Here is a 14866-nt window from a genome sequence, read left to right on the forward strand (position 1 = left end):
TGTCCAACGACCAGACCAAGACCGCTTTCGGATCCCCACCTTTATCAATACTTCATCTATATTCGCAATGTTCAGATTGCATTATCATATTCTTGCTTGTTCTTTGATTGCATGCAGGAATAGATCTTCGTGGTCAGGCTGATCGTGCTCCCAGCATCGTCAGTAACCTCGGGAGATTGGTTTAGCGATTGCTAAGGCGCAACGTCGTGCTCGTTTGTAGTCGGATCGTCAAAGTCGACTCCACCAAATCGATAGTTATCATCTCATCGAAAAATCAGGACCCTCACCTTTATCAAGTGGTATCGGTTTTCAGGTTGCTCAGTGAGAATTTCCAGTTTTTTCTAGATTAGATTTATTTTCTTACCTATTGTCCAAGAAAAAACCCAAGAAAAAGTTAGAGCTATTCATCCTTTGTCCAAGCCAGTCTGAGCCTTTGCAATTTTCTTTGCATTGCTTGCATCGTTGAATTATCGGTTGCATCGTCATGTCGAGTTGCTGGTCTTAGTGTCTAGTTCGTTTAGAGTTTCGAGTTCTGTTCACATTAGTCACGCCGCCGCTACATCGTTATCCCTTCCACTGTCCACCACCCCATCCATCAATTTCCATCACATGCTACCCATCGTTCAGTGTCAAAATCATAGTTGAGGTCGTTCACATCTTCGCTAGATCCAATCTGCATCTTATCTAGTTTGTTTTGGAAAGAGGGAGAGAGAGAAAAAAGAGAGAAAAAGAGAGAAAAAGAGGGGAAAAGTAAAAAAAAGTCAGAGAAAAACAAGAGAGAAAGAAAAAGAAAAAAAGTGTGAGGAAAAAAGGAGAGAAAAAAAGAGGGAAGAAAAAACAAAATTCGGATATATCTAGACTCAATCTCGTAGTTGAATTTGGATTGGAATCTATTTTGTGCACTGTTCAGTAAAACAGGCATAACTTCCTTATAAAAGTCCGCTTTTGCTCCGCGAGTACTCAAATGAAAGCTAGCGACGAGCCGCATCTAAATAGTTGCAGAAGCTAGTTCAATATTTGGCACGTGAAAATTGGCTTCTAAATAGGTCTTTTTGCCGTTCGAAGTTCACGAACACAGCTTATTCGAGTTTTTTAGGCTAGTTTTCGAATTTTTTGACTCCTCATATCAACTCGGAATTGAGTGATTCCTTTTGTGTTTGAAATCTTTAGTCAGTATCATTCTTGAAAAAAATTATCAAAAAACTGGCACACACTTTTCCAGAGGAAAGTTGGAGAGACGTTGTTGATATATCCTGCTTGGCTGTTGTTTCACATCATTATCTTTATGGCTGTTGTGATATTCACTTATATCTTGCTGTCCAGAGCTCCTTCGTATCCTTTATTGATACTAGTTGTGCTACGCTGTGACCTCATTAGTGTTCTAGGCTCGCGTCTCTAGTCCGGTCTAGCCTAGGACCAACACAGTAACGTCGTTGAGCGTTTATTCAACATTGCATCTCTGAATTGATTATTGCTGATCTTTTGCTACCATATATTTAAGCCTTCCAAGATCCACATATTTCTACACCGTGTATACACACCTTCCCCTAGTAATCGCTTTACTCAATCTTCGGAGTTATTTGACGCCGCTTGTTGCCTGTCACCACCTGCTGCTTGGTAAGAACTTGTAATATATTGATATTTGCTTTACTATGAGCGCTTTACCACCACACCATAGTAGTTCATAGGAACATTATTCTTGAATTTTGTTTCTTGTTTCTACTAATCATGACAGGGTCCGAAGATAGAAGTTCTTGAACAACGGATACATCATCACCATCATGAGAGGTGGGACAACACACACAAGCATATGGTCAGGTTATATCTTTACCATCATTTGAGGGTAGATTTAATCCTGCTATTTATCTAGCTTGGGAGCTTGAAGTATAACAAGTTTTTAGCCACCATGATTTTTCTGAACTTGAGAGAGTACGAGCTACCGCTAGAGCATTTACTGGTTTTGCTTCTATTTGGTGGAGTGTAAATTGTAAAAAAACATTGATAACCAACCCAGAACGTGGAAAGTTTTGAAAGCTGTAATGAGACAACAATTTTTTCCTCCTTACTATCATCGTGAATTGCTTCGCAAATTGGAACAATTAAAACAAGGCAGTAACATTGTTCATGCTTACTACCAAGAGTTCAAATCTTATATGCATCATTGTGACATAGAAGAATCTGAGGATGATACAATGAATATATTTTTTGGTGGTTGGAACCATGATATCCGTGCAAAATTTCAGTATATTCCTTGTTGCATTACTGGTATGTATGTTCGTGCTTGTACCTTTGAGAGATAGATACAGGAGGATGCATTGGGTGACAACAACAACTACTATTCCAGTTCATGCTCACCACCGCCGGTTGGTTCCTCCACTGTTGCACCTAATAGAGCAGCCCCCACCTCGGATTGTGAGCGCGACATCATATCAAGAATATGGTACATTGTCAACGTCCGTACCTACATCAGGTACGTCTTTGCGACAAGGTAACAGTAAAGGTATTGATTATATAACTTCATATGGGAATTATGCATGCCTAGTTAACTTGAATGCATCATGTGTTGAGTTACCTGTTGATTTGAGCACACCACCTATTTTAGAGAATCTTGTTACTGTCATGAATGCGTCATGTGATCAAACAACTGAAATACCAACAATTTTGAGTCCACCCATTGAATTAACTATTGATGCAAAAGAACCAATGTTTAATCATTTTGATATGACCTCTAATCTTGGTGATGATTCTGTGTCAAATGACTTATTGCATGTTTGCTTATTTAAGCATGTTGTAGCATGTAAATTTGATGCAAGTAAGGTTTATTCACCAATGTTGGGATGGTTTAATGATGAACATTGTCAATCCTTTGATATGAATAAAAGCTACACTTATATGTGTAAACTGAGTTGCAATATTTTCATGCCTTCTACTTCTTGTGATAATATTTTGGCTTCAGATTTCATGAACTAGGAAAATTACTCATGTATACATGTGTCATTTGTGCAAAAATTAAGGGGAGTAAAATGGATGACATATACATATACAACATACACACCTTGTCTCGTTTGTTAGCCACATTTCAGATTCAGCAACGCCGAGGACGACTTTGTTTTCAAGAAGGGGAGGATGATGAGGACATGACTACCTTGGATACGACCAAAAATATTGCATACATGTATATTTGTGAGGTGATTTCTAATGCAAACTATGCAATAATTTATTTATGTCATCAAGGACAAAAATACTTCACAAACTTTTGTGTCATGTCTAATTGCAGGTGTATGGGACATTTGTACAATCCATATATGAAGATAAGGGAAAAAGAGAAGTTTAGGTGTTGTTCAAAAAGTCCTCTCGCGTCACTTTTGGGTCAAGAGAAGATAGAGTCCAAGTCTCTCACGTTCTGGATTCAGATTCGGACTGCACAGACATACCTGACTCAAAATGCCAACAACTTTCTCATACGGACTCCGAATAGGGTGATTCTTTTTTGTTTGAAAGTAGATTCCGTGCTCTTTCCAACACGATTGGATTCACCTTCAAATTCGTCTGGAGCGTTGAATTATGGACGTAACAATCTGATGTTGCAGCAGAATCCGAGTCAAACTACAAGCCCAAAGGTGTTGCATCACCTCCACTTGGGCCCATGAGCCTTGTACGACCTAGGGTTAGTTTTAGGCTGCCTTGGAACGTCCTCCCACCTCCTTGGCCGCCACCGCTTGCTCCTATATAAGTAGATCCATCTAGTAGCTTTTTGCTTGAGATTTGTTTAGTTAAAAGTTAGCCATTGCAACTTCGTGTACTTCATTTGTGTCCAACGACCAGAACAAGACCGCTTTCGGATCCCCACCTTTATCAATACTTCATCTATATTCGCAATATTCAGATTGCATTATCATATTCTTGCTTGTTCTTTGATTGCGTGCATGAATAGACCTTCGTGGTCAGGCTGATCGTGCTTCCAGCATCGTCAGTAACCTCGGGAGATTGGTTTAGCGATTGCTAAGGCGCAACATCGTGCACGTTTGTAGTCGGATCGTCAAAGTCAACTCCACTAAATCGATAGTTATCATCTCATCAAAAGATCGGGATCCTCGCCTTTATCACTAGGTGAACCAGATATTAGACAGGGATACTATTCATTGCTGCCTCGATATGTGCCCCACAACTAATTTAGAACTCAAGTTTGAACATCAGTGTGATGGCCTAGCTTAGGATGATAGACTACTCATATCAATAAGGAATTCCTTCTTTTCCGGGAGCCCATTCGGAAAGAACTCCAAAGTTAAGCGTGCTCAGCTTGGAGTAGTTTCAGGATGGGTGACTGACCGAGAAGTTGCTCCCGGGTGCGCATGAGTGAGGATAAAGTGCGCAGAAAAGACTAGTATTGATTTGTCGGGCCAGTCTAGATCCCACCAGGAGTAACTGCCACCGGCGCGTGTGTCCGGGGCGTGACAAGTTGGTATCAGAGCCGACTCTCGCGGTTACACAGATGTTTGCGGAGAGGTGCGCGGTCATGTTGTTCATGACGTTTGTGACCCGTCGTGGCACACGGCATGGCACATGTACTGGACTGGATGCACGGACGTATGTGCCAACAGGGAACGTTCCTATGGCCCGACGAGGACGTCGGTTCCTCTGAGTGGGGGTGTATGTGATGGCCTGGCTTATTAGGGATGATAGACTACTCATATCAATAAGGAATTCCTTCTTTTCCGGGAGCCCATTCGGAAAGAACTCCAAAGTTAAGCATGCTCAGCTTGGAGTAGTTTCAGGATGGGTGACCGATCGGGAAGTTGCTCCCGGGTGTGCATGAGTGAGGACAAAGTGCGCAAAAAGACTAGTATTGATCTGTGGGGCCAGTCTAGATCCCGCCAGGAGTAACGGCCACCTGCGGGTGTGTCCGGGCCGTCACAATCAATTTGGACCTGACTTGGAGTCTAAGAGGTGAACATGACAATAAAGTAGCAGGTAATATTAAGCAATGCATAAGCAGAAAAAAAGAGTGCAACCTCTCTTGTGGACCCGTGTACTCCTCATGTTCATCTGCTGAGTCGATGATGCTGATGCCATTGCGATGGGTGCCGGCGACAGGGAAGGAGATCTGAGGCGGCGAAAGACGGTCAGGAGTCGTGATGTCTAGTTTGGTGGATGCTTCTGTCGATGGAGCAGCTCACGTGAGGTGGACGATGTCACGACAGGAGCAGGACAAACCACACAAAGTTTTCTTCGACACCTACCTGTAACTGAAGTAATTCTGTAAGGGCTCATTTGTCTTGCATGATTCTAAAAACGCAGGGATAGGAGGAAAAACACCGGAATAGGATAGCAATGCACATGGGAAGCAGAGCATTTGTGAACACATGATTTCTGTCAACTTGGGTGTTTGGTTCACAGGAATTGGAGGAGCAGAGGAATGCAAAGAAACATGGCCAAAATAAAGTGAAACCATATGAAAGTGTGTACAGTTAGAATGTTATTTTGCCACTAATGCACTTGGTCTTGTTTTCATGCATAGGATTTTGAAAAGTAGGTCCAGGTGGATTTTTTGCTCCATTCCTTTCAACAAAATGCATGAATAATTGAATAGTAGAGTGCCATAGGAAAATTTCCTATGCTATGTTTTTCCGTTGAACCAAAATAGCCCTAATGGATCGACATGAATGTAGAGTAATAAGTAATGCGACAAGTATACAACCTCTTTGCCGCAGCCGTGTCGACCTCAGCATCATTGGGTTGGTCGCTAAAGAAGTTGAGGCAGAGGTGGTTGTCGGAGGTGTGGAGGAAGATCTGAGGAATCTATATACGTCGTCCAAGACACTGCTCTATTGTGATGGATCGTTCCGTCGTTGGAGCAGCTCTGGTGAGCCGTAAGACGTCAAGGCTGAAGTAGCATAAGACAGACATCATTAATCTCAAGTGAGATTCTAATAGCATCTCCAATAGATGATGTAAAATGCATTACCAAAAAGTGATAGATGTAAAATTTACATCACCAAAAACCACCTGACTACAACAGATGAGGTAAGAACTGTTGACTCTGAACTTAACTGTCGAAACTGAAATTTACTGTGGAATCTGAATGTTCTTATACCGTCAAAACTGAATGCAATGGTAGCAAAGAGGCACTTCACATGGGGTAGTTTAGGGAGGGCATGCAGTTCATCTTCAACCCGCACCCCCTTGAGCCGCCAGCCACCACCGGCCGAATCCCGCGCTGCCTCGCCGCCCCAAAACAACTCCCCACTGTCGGTCCGCCACCGCCTCGCTGCCCCGAAACAACTCCCCACCGCCGGTCCGCCGCCGCCTCGCCGCCCTGAAACAACTCCCCACCGTCGGTCCGCCGCCGCCCCGGCCAGCCCTCTATCACCCCCACGCCAAGCTTTTTCTCCAGCGATCCCCACACCACCGCGCCCCCACCGCCGGTGAGCACTGCCCCCGCCCAGAACCCTAAGATAGATAGTGGGGTACCTCTCCGGCGAGCCCCCCTCCACGTTGCGGGTGGTTCTTCCTTAACTCCGGCGAGCCCCCCCCCCCGAAAATTGATTGACCCAAAAGTCGATCCAGTCTACTGAAGTGTAGCTAAATCAGAGCAGAGCAGCAGCACGAGCAAGGGGGAGAACAGCAGCAGCATCGCGAGCGAGAGCCGGAGCAGCAGCAGCGCGAGCGAGCGAGAGCTAGAGCAGCAGCGTGAGCGAGCGAGAGCCGGAGCAGCAGCAACAGATCTGGCTAGTATGGACGCCACCGCCGAAGGGGCCTCGCAGTGGGGGAGAGCCACCATGGAGATGTCTCCTGCGGTGTCGGCTTTAACGTAGCCGCTCCTTGGGGGTGCGGGATGGAGCACCGTCGGCACCGGGAGGTCGAGTTAAGGAGAAGGTGCGATGCGATGAGTGTACAACCTCTTTGGTGGCGCCGAGTAGGCCTCGGCTTCGTCTGAGGAGTCGGTGAGGATGCCGTGGTTTTGGTGGAGCAGGTTAAGGCGGCGGTGTGGGGATGGAGTAGTCACGATAGACGAGGCGATCATCGAAGAAGCTCCTTGGAGGTGGAGGACGGGGCGGCTGAACCGGCGGGACGATGAGATGGACGACGGATCCTCATTCGGGGAGGTGGACGAGGGACGTCGAGCTGTTGCGGTGGACGACGTCGTCGGGGAAGAGGCTCCGACTGGGCAACTGTAAGGTGGCGAACGGAGGACGGTGGGGTTTCGCGGCTGGAGCGGAGAGGTTATGGCGGCCTGGGATTTTGATTGGCGAAAAGGAGGCGATGGGAGGGGGGAACCATTACTTAGGGACGCGCTTGTCGAAAATGTAGGGTGTGTTACAAAAGTACCCCCACCGGTTTGAACTAGCGCCCCTTTCGGCTCAGGGTTAGATGGGGGATTTCGCATGTCGGGATTTGGCAGCTGGAGGGAGTTTTCGCGCGCGTTGTAATTTCGGGATGGCAAGGCGCGAGTTGTGAAGACGCCAGTTTTCGGAGCACGATATCTGATTTTTTTGGGATATAACAAGGCGCGGTTTGAATTTTAGGGACAAGCCTAACGTGTAATATTGTACTTGTACGTACCAAATCAATTCGCACTTTCCTCAACAAAAAAAAATCGAAAAAATAAAACTATTCACACCACACTTAGAGGGAGTCTTGCCCCGTTTTACTATACAAATGCTATTCAAAGCTACTCCCTCCTTCCATCTATATAGGGCCTAATGCGTTTTTCGAGGTTAACTTTGACCAAATACTAGAGCAATAATATATGACATGCAACTTACACAAAGCACATCATGAAATACGTGTGTGAAAGGAGCTTTCAATGATATAGTTTTCACATTGTGCATGTCATGTACTATTAATCTTGTCAATAGTCAAAGGCAGTCTTAAAAACACATTAGGCCCTATATAGATGGAAGGAGGGAGTATGAATCCATGTTATGTCCAATTAAATTTTTTCGCTGGCTGTATAATCCATGTAACCTACTCATACCAACATTTTAGTGCATTCCAAATGTCTATACTACTGCTGCAATTCGAACTGAATTTGAATTCATTCTTCTATTTCAATAAGAATCTACAATCATGGTTGTTGCCAACTTCTACCATCATTCGTGTATTACCTTAACAACACACCACATGATTACTATAGAGATAGATATGAAATATGTGTATTATATGAACTCGAATTCAATTTTTTGAATACACTTGATGTTGATTCCAAATAATAGTACATTTGATGTACTAACTATATATTCATAATCTAAACCATGTTCCATACGTACACATTGTTTATCACAAAAAGTATACGTACATCGTGTTTATCACACAAAGCCACACATTAGCCTAAATTATAATCAATGTTCTATATATTATATGTAGTACTAGCAAGATGCCCATGCGTTCCACGGAACATCAAGATGATCGAGGGGAGGCCTTATTTGCAAATATGGATAGGGGTGTGGGTATCTTTTTTTCAAAATTTCCATAGTTTCCTTCCTATCCGTCAGATATAAATCAGACGGCCTATATTGTAGGATGGCACGCACACCACCATCAACAACCCTGTTTTTTTATAGGAGTAGAGATAAAATATATTATATGTAGTATAACATGTTCATAACCACACCATATGTATCACCATTATATGTATTCACGCATGCGCCAGTTTAAAACACTATGATAAATTCTTCAAATATCCGAATTCACCTTTTTATAATGAATTATGATCTCTATTCGTCTTTCACACCCACACAATCCTCTTATCTTTGTAGCTAGCGCTAACTTTCTCTCGTGCATGCACACGCCCGCATCCTCTCACCCTCCCTCAGCATTCTCTAGCTCTATCGCGCAAATTCGTCTTTTCACTTTAGATCGTTCACCCACGGTGTATGTAGGCCCCCCAGCTCCTTCTTTACGGCACACATCGATCGATATGCCTCTCTAGCCAAGTGTGCCTACCACAAACACAAGTGAGGGAGTCCTGGATTAAGGGGTCTCCGGACAGCCGGATTATATTCTTTGGCCGGACTGTTGGACTATGAAGATACAAGATTGAAGACTTCGTCTCGTGTCCGGGTGGGACTCTACTTGGCGTGGAAGGCAAGCTAAACAATACGGATATGCATATCTCCTCCTTTGTAACCGACCTTGTGTAACCCTAGCCCCCTCCGGTGTCTATATAAACCAGAGGGTTTTAGTCCGTAGGAGAACATACAATCATACCATAGGCTAGCTTCTAGGGTTTAGCCTCTCCGATCTCGTGGTAGATCTACTCTTGTACTACCCATATCATCAATATTAATCAAGCAGGACGTAGGGTTTTACCTCCATCAAGAGGGCCCGAACCTGGGTAAAACATTGTGTCCCTCGTCTCCTGTTACCATCCGGCCTAGACGCACAGTTCGGGACCCCCTACCCGAGATCCGCCGGTTTTGACACCGACATTGGTGCTTTCATTGAGAGTTCCGACGTGCCGTCGCCATCAGGAAGGATGCCTCATCCCGTATTTAAAGACGGCACTGTTGCTAAGGGAGCTTTGGCTGTCGGCCAAACTCTCCGGCTAGGTGGTTTTCTTATGACCGCCTGTTCGGCCGTTGCGCCGACGATGACTTCTCGGGTCATCGAAAGCAATCTTCACGTCAACTCGGAACTCGCCGAGCAGTTAGATCCAATGGAGCTCTCTTCCCTAAACGAGCTCTTGGATCGCATCGCCGCCCTGGGAGTCGCTACAGACTACGATCAGATTGGGCCTAAACCCGATCTGAGAGAGATCAACTCTCCCCAGGTCACCCATCACGTTGCAGTGGTGGAGGAACAATGCGGCAACCCTTCATCTATCTTAAGGACTAGCTATGTCCGGATTCCCGATCCCTCCAAGCCGGATACCCGCGGAGGGGAGGACGTCACTCAAGACCTGAACCTAGAGTCAGACAGCAGGCTAGATTCATTGGGAAACATCCAAGAATCCAAACTTCCAAGTTTGGAAACTCCTTGGCCCCTGAGTCTCAGATTGGGTGAGGATTCGTATTCAATTCCATCCACCCACCCAAACATAAGCGATCTATCCCAAATTAGGCAAGAGCCTGAAGAAACAGTACACCATTACTGGGCCAGATTCCTCCTGGTCATGAACAGGATAAAGGACTGCCGCGAGGAAGACGCAATTTCATTCTTCTGTAATAATTGCACGGACAAGGGAATCCTCAACGCCATAAGTCGCCGCGAAATTACACACTTTGCCGACTTGGCGTCCATAGTACGAAAGTACTGTGCGATGGAAAGCGCCTGGAAAACCGAAATAAAATTTTGGGATAATCCGGCCCTGAATACAAACCCAGTCCGAAATAAAAGGGTCCATTATCGCCAGACACCCGGGTTAAACACCAAAAAGCAAAAACCCTCTACAGAGCATGGAACTGTACTGGAGGGATGGCTCAATGGACCCTGTAAAATTCACAGCGCAGAGGGCGCCACACCAACTCATAGCCTTAGAGCATGTTGGATACTCCGGCAGGTGGCCAAAAGTGGCGAAGATCTTCTAACTCGAGAAGCCAAAGAGCACCAGCCCAGGGATACCAGTACGGTATTAAAAGTCTTCGAGACTTTCGCATCAAATAATATGCGAAAACGAACACTCCGCAGCCTTGCCGAGGTCTATCACGTGGCAACAATAAACCCATGGAGTGACACGGCTATTACTTTTAATGCCAGTGACGAACCTAAATTCCGAACAGCCCGAGCACCAGCCGCATTGGCCCTCAGTCCAATAGTGGACGACTTTCGACTCACCAAGGTACTCATGGACAGTGGCAGTGGATTGAACCTCATTTGTGAGGAAACCCTTTGAAAATGGAAATAGACTGGAACCGCATCGAGCGAAGCAACACAACCTTTAGAGGAATAATCCCCAGTCAGGAAGCGCGCTGTACAGGAAAAATCACACTAGATGTGGTGTTCGGCACGCCGGATAATTACAGGTCCGAAGAGGTCACGTTCCAAGTGGCCCCGTTCAGTAGCGGATACCACGCTCTATTAGGGCGGGAGGCATTTACAATCTTCAAAGCCATACCCCATTACGGGTACATGAAGCTCAAAATGCCCGGGCCCAACGGAACCATCACTCTTGCTAGTGATCCGGACATAGCACTCCGTGCCGAAAATAAGACAGCCGCACTAGCCCTCGAGGCACTATCCGAAGCCCTAGCGGCCGAGGAACTGACTGCGCTGCGCTCCATGGTGAACAGGGATGACGTGATGCTCGATAAAAGATCCAAGTCCACCTCCTTTAAACCGGCGGACGAAATAGTCAAATTCCAAGTCCATCCAACGGACCCTACAAAAACAGCTTCCATCGGGGCACAATTAAACCCTGATGTCGACGCTGCACTACGAGAGTTCCTACGCGAGAACTGGGACATTTTTGCCTGGCACCCTTCAGACATGCCAGGAATCCCACGCAGGCTGGCCGAGCACAGCCTAAATATCCTAAAAGGATTCAAGCCAGTCAAGCAGGCTCTTCGGCGTTTCTCCGAACCTAAGAGACAAGCCATGGGAGAGGAACTAGCCAAGCTATTGGAGGCCGGATTCATCAGAGACATAAAACATCCGGACTGGCTAGCAAACCTGGTGATGGTACCAAATAAGGACAAATCCTGGTGCTTGTGCGTCGATTTTAAGGACCTTAACAAGGCCTGCCCAAAGGATCCCTCCCCCCTCCCCCGCATCGATCAAATCATCGACGCTACCGCAGGACATGATTCATTGTGTTTCCTCGACGCATACTCCGGCTACCATCAAATTAAGATGGCAGAGCCAGACCAAGCCGCAACGACATTCATCACACCGTACGACCCATTTTGCTTCAACACAATGCCCTTCGGGCTAAAAAATGCCGGCGCAACATATCAGCGCATGATTCACGCATGTCTGGCAAACCAGATCGGCAAAACACTGGAGGCAGACGTAGATGACGTGGTCGTCAAAACCAAGCATGTCAAATCTCTAGTAGACGACTTGAGGCTCACATTCGATAACCTCCGAACATACGACATCAAGCTCAACCCGGAAAAATACGTTTTCGGTGTACCAGCCGGAAAGCTCTTGGGCTTCATTGTATCCGGTAGAGGAATTGAAGCAAATCCAGCCAAGATCCGAGCTCTGTCACAATTGGACATCCCAAAGGAGCTCAAACAAATACAAAAATTGACCGGATGTGTGGCGGCTCTAAGCCGCTTTATCTCCCGCTTGGGAGAAAAGGCATTACCCCTTTATCGCCTCCTCCGGCGCATCGAACACTTCGAGTGGACGGATGCTGCCACGGCCGGACACGACGAAATAAAAGCCATATTGGGAACAAACCCAGTCCTAGCCGCACCAAACATTGGCGAACCAATGCTATTATACACTGCGGCAACTCATCAAGTTGTAAGCGCAGTGCTCGTCATCGAATGAGAAACGGACGGACACAAATTCCCCCTTCAAAAGCCGGTTTACTATGTGTCCACTGTCCTTACTCCATGCAAGTCACGGTACTAGCATTATCAAAAGATAGCGTACGCGGTATTTATGGCATCCCGGAAGCTGCGACACTACTTTCAAGAGTGTTCGATAACGGTAGCCTCGGAAGTACCACTTAACGATATTATAAACAATCGCGACATGACGGGTCGGATTGCCAAATGGGCCATTGAGCTCCTCCCATTTGACATAACTTACAAGCCACGGCGAGCTATTAAGTCGCAAGTTTTGGCCGACTTCGTCGTCGAGTGGAAGGAAGCCGAACTCCCTAAAGAGTACGGCACATATTCAAACTGGATCATGCACTTCGACGGCTCCAAAATGTTGGCTCGTCTGGGGCTGGCGTCGTTTTGACGTCCCCAACAGGAGATACAGTTCAATACATACTCCAAATAATGTATACGGACTCCAACAACGCATCCGAATATGAGGCCCTTCTACATGGTCTCCGGATGGCAGTATCCATGGGCATTCAACGCCTAGAGGTGCGCGGGGATTCGAACCTCACGATATCCCAAATAAATGGAGACTTTGATGCCAAGGATCCAAAAATGGCAGCTTATCGCAATGCCGTCCTAAAAATGTCAGCTCGGTTCGAGGGGCTCGAATTTCACCATATAGCCCGGGAAAACAATCAGGCAGCAGATGTCCTGGCACGCATCGGCGCAAAACGCGATGCCGTCCCTCCCAACATCTTCTTAGAGAGGCGGTTCAAGCCATCCGTAGTATGGGAAGGGGAACCCGGAAATAACAGCCCGGACCCAACCGCACTGCCCGACACCGAACATTCTAACATAATTGGAGGCTCTGCCAACGAAATAACATCTTTAGCCCATGTAATAATGGCAGTCATCGCCCCGTGGACAGAACCATTCCTAGCCTACCTAACTAAGTAGGAACTTCCCGTGGACCAAAACGAGGCACGCTGCATAGTGCGGCAATCTAAAGCCTATAAAGTCCATGAGGGAGAGATTTATAAGAAAAGCACCACCGGAGTCCTTCAAAGGTGCATCTCCGAAGAGGAAGGGCGGAATCTTCTGGCTGAAATTCATGCCGGACTCGGCAGTCACCACGCGGTAGCCCAGGCCCTTGTAAGCAGGGCCTTCCGTACAGGCTTCTATTGGCCGACGTGCCGGGCAGACGCTCAGGACTTAGTCCAACGATGCGTTGGTTGCCAGCTTTTTGCTAACCAAAGCCATATGCCACCAACCGCCCTCCAAACCATCCCCATCACCTGGCCCTTCGTGGTCTGGGGGCTTGACATGGTTGGACCCCTTAAAGGAGGAACCCACAAGCAAAAATACTTACTGGTCATGGTGGATAAGTTCACCAAATGGTTAGAAGCCAAGCCTGTTAAGACGGCCGAATCTGGACCGGTGATAGACTTCATATCCGGGGTCGTACACCGTTACAGCGTCCCCCATAGCATCATCACTGATAATGGCACAAACTTTATGGCCGACGAGGTAAAACTCTGGTGCAAAAACATGGGCATCAAGCTTGTTTATGCTTCAGTCTATCACCCACAAACTAACGGTCAGGTCGAGCAAGCAAATGGTCTTATCATGAGCGGCATCAAACCCAGATTAGTGCGGTCCCTAAAGGAATCTAGCACACATTGGGTAGAGGAGCTCGACTCCGTACTCTGGGGGCTGCGAAGCACGCCGAATCGCACTACCGGATACACACCATTCTTTATGGTATATGGCGCAGAGGCGGTTCTGCCCTGCGACATTATTCATGACTCACCTCGAGTGCGCATGTACAAAGAAAGAGAAGCCGAGCTCGATCGGCAGGATAGTTTGGACGCCTTGGAGGAGGAGCGTGACGTGGAAAAAGCCCGTTCCGCATTCTATCAACAGCAGGCTCGAAGATACCAAAGCAGAGAAGTACGGGCCAAAACTTACAATGTTGGCGAGTTAGTTCTACGCCTGCCGGATAAGAAAAAGGACAAACTCAAGCCCAAATGGGAAGGTCCCTTCATCATTGCCTGATTGGTGGAGCATACCGTCTGCGGGATGCATCGGCTAATCGACTCGAGCCGAACCCATGGAACGCAGCCCGACTCCGAAGATTCTACGCCTAACGCCGGACTCTGTGTTCGTCTCCTTCCTCTGTCCATTTTTTATACACTATCTGTCTTATATTCTCCTTCTCCTTTTCTTTTCTCTCACAGCCTTTAGGGGCCCATTCGTGCCTTGTTTGCACGCAACTGACGCGCTATCCGCGCTCATTATACCCGGGGGCTTCTTTAACAGAAGCTTATTCATACGGGCTTTATGCCCAACACATGTGTTATCCTTCCGCATGTACCCTTTATTCACCATTATATGCATCGATATGACTTAAGTTTTGGCCAAGC

The sequence above is a fragment of the Triticum urartu genome, chromosome 3 (genome assembly GCF_003073215.2).
Source record: "Triticum urartu cultivar G1812 chromosome 3, Tu2.1, whole genome shotgun sequence".
NCBI lineage: Eukaryota > Viridiplantae > Streptophyta > Magnoliopsida > Poales > Poaceae > Triticum > Triticum urartu.